The sequence below is a fragment of the Mytilus californianus genome, unplaced genomic scaffold (assembly GCF_021869535.1).
Source record: "Mytilus californianus isolate M0D057914Y unplaced genomic scaffold, xbMytCali1.0.p SCAF_9, whole genome shotgun sequence".
Lineage (NCBI taxonomy): Eukaryota > Metazoa > Mollusca > Bivalvia > Mytilida > Mytilidae > Mytilus > Mytilus californianus.
Window position 1 is genome coordinate 98,682,397 of NW_026262745.1, and position 5,731 is coordinate 98,688,127.

Genomic DNA, 5,731 nt, shown 5'->3' on the forward strand with positions numbered 1-5,731 from the left:
TCAGAGTAAATGACTGTAATTATCAACATGTTGAACTAAACTTTATGAAGCATCGTTCTAGCTTTTGTTATTATTACTACATATACCCCATAGGTAAATTAAAACTACAGACTATTTTGTAAACTGACAGATACACTTTCAACATAAAGTACCAAAAAACATTTCAGTCGGTTATCATCCTTATATTATCAGTTTTTTCTTTTTACATTTATAGCTTAACACTAAAAAAGTAAAATATCCAACAACTGGTTTCTTTCCTGCTATCGGAATAAGAAGTGAAGGTGCCACAGTTAGATTACACTTAAATGCACAATCGAACGAGATAGTCGGAATAGCAATAGACGAAACTGACCAAATTACAAAACAGGTTTGCTTTACCATAAAAACTGAAACAATATAATGTTAGAATAAAGACTGGATAAAAAATGTACAAGAATCCTTAATGAGCCAAACTCAATGAAATATCTGTTCAATAAAAAATTCATCTAAGGTGAACGTGGCCTAAAGGAGTTGAAACCTCAATTTCTCAATAATTTATTAATTTATAAACGGTGAATTTAAGTAAAGTTGTTAAAAATCATGTCAGTGCCGAAGCATTGAATACTGAGTTGATGAATTCACAGGGAACAAATAGTTCACCAGCAACTGTATCGACCCACTGCTATTACACTTGATTAAAAAGTAAAATAACAAAAATACCGAACTCCAAAGAAAATTCAGAAAGTCCCTTATCAAATGGCAAATTCAAAGGCTTAAACACATCGAACGAATGGAAAACAACTGTCGTATTCCTTGGTTCTTAATTTGGTGCTCTTTTCAGGATTTACCATCATCCGGAACGCTTAAACCCAACCATTTCGTAAAGCAAGGATGTATAAACCTAACCGTGTGAGGAGCTATAAATGATCAAAAGGGACCAAAAAATAGTCAAATTCTTCAGAGATCAACATTGCTTGAAGGAATTGTAACTTTGTATAAAAATTACGTCGGTACCGAAGCGCTGACTATAGAGTTGATGATACTCTTGGGTCTATCAGTCCACCAGCAGTGGTATTCCCAGGCCAGTGATAGTAAATGAAAATAACACTTTGTCATTTTGTGCGCCCGAAGCGCTTTTATTGATTTATTTTCGTCAAGAACGCTCAAACATTTGAAATCCAAAGATGTATAAGAGCTACATGACCAAAGGGGAGCTTAATTCATATAAAGTCAGCTTTTCCTGATATATAAAATTGAGAATGGAAATGGGGAATGTGTCAAAGAGACAACAACCCGACCATAGAGCAGACACCAGCCGAAGGCCACCAATGGGTCTTCAATGCAGCGAGAAACTCCCGCACCCGGAGGCGTCCTTCAGCTGGCCCCTAAACAAATATGTATGCTAGTTCAGTGATAATGGACGTCATACTAAACTCCAAATTATACACAAGAAACTAAAATTAAAAATGATACAAGACTAACAAAGGCCAGAGGCTCCTGACTTGGGACAGGCGCAAAAATGCGGCGGGGTTAAACATCTTTTTTGATATCTCAACCCTCCCCCTATACCTCTAGCCAATGTAGAAAAAACAAATGTACAACAGTACGCACAGTAAAACTCAGTTTAAGAGAAGTCCGAGTCCGATGTCAGAATAGGAAACAAAAGAAAATAAACAAAATGACAATAATACATAAATAACAACAGACTACTAGCAGTTACTGACATGCCAGCTCCAGACCTCAATTAAACTGATTGAAAGATTATGTCTTCATCATATGAATATTCATATTTTTGACGGTCGGCTCTATCTGCCTCAAATTTTTTTGTATCTTATTTGCCATGTCCATTTCCATCTTATTATCAAATGTGTAGGATCCCTGCAATGTATTATGTTTAACGGAATAGTTATCTTTTTTGGATAAACATACATGTACTCATACAATATATTGTACGATAAATATACCATGGAGTCCACGATTTTAAGAAAATGGTTTTTGTTCGATAACTACATACAAGATCACTAAAATGTGGTATATGTTTGTCAAGTACCATTATTTATAGTATTTGATAGCATCAAAATGTACAAGATCAAATGTTCTTAAAAAATTGAAATATGTATTGAATAGAAATAATTTTGCTCGTATATATTTAACTTTTATAAGACCCATTACGAAATATGCATGTGAATTATGGGATGGTTGTACTCAACAAGATGCCGACAATTTAGAACATGTTCAGTTGGAAGCAGGAAGATTAGTAACTGGGTTGCCCGTGTTTGCTAGTCGGGAAGCTATATATTTTGAAACAGGGTGGCAATTGCTGGCGGATAGAAGAAAGTCCAGAAAGCTCAATATGTTTTATTCTTTACATAATGGGACTGCCCCTGATTTTCTCTGCGATTTAATGCCCCCACTTGTTGGTCAAATATCTAATAACGATTTGCGAAACAGTAATAATTATGTAGTACCAAGTTTTAGACTGGATATAACCAGAAAATCCTTTTTTCCGTCTACTACTATTGAATGGAATAACATAAACCGGGACATACGTTCGTCCAAAAATATAAATATTTTTAAACGAAAGATGAAGCCTAAATTGATACAGCCACCCTCCTATTTGAGTTGTGGTGATAGAAATCTTAATATCATTCATACACGTTTGAGAAATATGTGCAGTTCTTTAAATTCAGATTTACATCGTGTTAATATTAAACCCAGTCCCGCATGCAGCTGTGGCCACCCTGTTGAGGATAGTATTCACTATTTTTTGAGTGCCCTTTTCACAACGAAGCAAGAGAAATATTGTTTTCAAAATTAAAAAGGTATGCTATATCCATTGAGCTTCTATTGGCTGGTGACGGTGACCTTTTTTTTCAGCAAAACAAAGAAATTTTTGAGTCTGTACAAGCATATATCAGAATAACACAAAGATTTAAAACAATCAATTAACATTCTGAATTCCTACTTTCCAACTCTTCACTCCAGTCCAGTTTTATATATTATTCCATATTATATTGTATTTTTTGTATTTTTTTTGTTTTTAGTTTTTTTTGTTTTTGTATACAGTTTGTATTTATACATGCATTCCTACTATGTTTTTCGTTATTATCTAATGTACTTTGTGTTTATATTTATATAGGGAGAGGACGTCACTAATGTTGTTATAACTTGTGTCCAATCCCTTTTGCTACTTTTGCAAATAAAATATGTTTAAACTAAAATCAAAATGTTTAACAATCATGTTCCAATATAAAGGGACATTTCATCACCACCGAAGGACAGGTTATTTACCCATTTTGAAGGTTATGTGTATGTCCATCTTTCATCTATTTTAATATTAAGAATAGATTTTACATAATTTCATTTCCCCAGGATCGTGAGACACCCAGTGGAAAAATTGAACTACCTGAACTTCTCCGATTCAACATTATACATATTTATCAACTCGACAGTAATCGTGAAGGTTGGAAGAAAAGATGTAATAACATATTTTAAAGAGATTATGTTTTAACATGATAATAACTTTATGCTTTAGATGGAGGTATCACAGAAGGATGCATTTTTAGACGGAAGTTTCTTCAAGGCAACACGTAAACAGAATATTCTGACGTCTGCACTTAAAAATAATATACAGGAAAACCCGACTGCTCCTGATGCTGGGTGGGAATATTATGAATTAAAAAGATCGTATGACACACTGCAGTCGGTCCATTCAGATAAACGAGAGGTAAATTAAATGTCTAATTTCTCTTGCGTCTTCATATATATATGATAGGCCTGTCGGAACCGATGTCACAGAGTACAGAGGTGAACCAGTGGGAGTTGTCATCAACAAGGATATTGTCACCAATCCGTACAACACCTAGAAGGCATGTCATCGCCTCATTTACTATACTTCGACAACAGAAAGAGGCAAGCGTAGTAGGATCGACTTTGGTGAAGGGTTTGACATCGACGACCCTGACCTACTAACCACACCACCGCAAACGTCGCCCTTGAACATTCAGTCTAAACAGGCTATAGAAGCTGCCATACTGTCAGAACGGCCAAACACTCCGCACCAGCAACAACATCACAGTCGGAGCAAGATGAAAGCAAAAAGACAGGCAGATCCAAATCTGTATTTTACGTACTACATTAGTCCGCAATATCCAAAAGGATAGTCGGACCCTAAAACCAATCAATAATTAAAACGAATGTCAGATTTTCCCGTATTGTTAGTTTTTACTGTCTTGTCAATAAATACTGCAGAAATGAAAACACCGAAATACGTCTTATAATAAAATAGGTAAATACGCTTCAACCATTCTTTCCAACCGAAACGTTTATCAATGGTGATTTTTATTGTAACTTGTATTTGTTAGATTCCATATTAGCCTCTGAGTAAATTGAATTTTGTTTCACGACATCGATCTTGTTAAATCATATGCGGGGAAAACAAACGTCGAAAAAGACCAGAAAAATTACACATTAATAAGCTAAACTAACCACACGATATAGTAATTTGGGGTAAATTCTGGTACTTCAGCAGGTTTAATGCAAAAAAACTTTGTGATATTTCTTATATAAAATGACATGATGCTACGATGTAAGATATAATTGTGAATTTCTATTTATCTATATACGATGTAAAATTCTCAAAATTAACGATGGTTATCATGTTGCTATTCATTGACAATTAATATATGTACATCAAATTGCAGGAAAATGAACAGCTGTTCGATTTTTAAAACCTTTGAAAAAAGAATGACGAATACCAATTTTCATCGATGATGTGAAGAATAAATTTTATGGACAAAGATGGATTTTTTTTAAATGATGGACTCAATTGACGGTTTTGTTTACCATATCAATTATTTATATTGATTGACTGCCATGATTTATATCATTTTCTTTTATTAAATATGTTTGCTTTTTAGTTTCACATTTCATTATCGTTTGATATATTGCACCAATATCTACTTACATATTTTAACTACCACTGATGAATTTTCAATTATACCAGAGGAAACCATCTGCCATCAGGTCGGTGCTTCGCATGTGGCACGATTTAAATTATGCATTATGACTACAGAATTTCAGTTAAAAAATTTAGTGTTTGTTATAAAAGTAGGTTTGCAGAAATTTTTAGTAATTGCTAATAATGTAATACATATCCGGTGTTTATTATTTCGACGGAATCTTGTTTGAATTAAATTTCTTATGTGTTTGATATGCAAGGCTTCGCAAACTTCTGGTTTCGATTGACCGGTTTGTCAATATACTAAATTCAGATCAGAAAGGGGAGAATTGAATTGTTTCATATTTTGTCAAATCAGGGCCTTTTTCATCTAGCTATTTATACAGTATGGGTTTTGCACGTAGTTGATGGCCGCCGCCGTATGGTGTTCTATAGATGCTATCATATACGTCATTTGGTCTCTTTGTGATAGTTGTCTTCATATCGTCACAAAAGTTATGTACTGAATACAAATTTGATTAAGGTGAAGATAAAGAACTTGACATTTTAAATTCGAATGTCTCCTAATAATCTTTTAAAAAAAGAGTTCGATGATGAAATTTTAATAAGTTGTAAAAATGACAACGTGTTAACCTTATATCTTTTTCTTTTTATTCAAGAAAACCTAGATTTATTGAATATTAATGAAACTTAAAATAATTGTTTTGAACTTAGAAAATTATCAAACAATGCAGATATGTTTAAATGAAACCCATTAAAATGTTTGCTTATTATTATATGTATACTATAATG

At 33.5% G+C, this 5,731-nt stretch overlaps 1 long non-coding RNA gene across 1 annotated transcript; it reads left to right on the forward strand.

Annotated features, from left to right (window-relative positions):
* Positions 1 to 229: 229 nt before the first annotated feature.
* On the forward strand, positions 230 to 4,813 carry LOC127716682 (uncharacterized). Its single transcript, XR_007989077.1, has 3 exons — positions 230 to 367; positions 3,515 to 3,706; positions 4,683 to 4,813. It is a non-coding gene; the product is annotated as an uncharacterized LOC127716682 (long non-coding RNA).
* Positions 4,814 to 5,731: the final 918 nt, after the last annotated feature.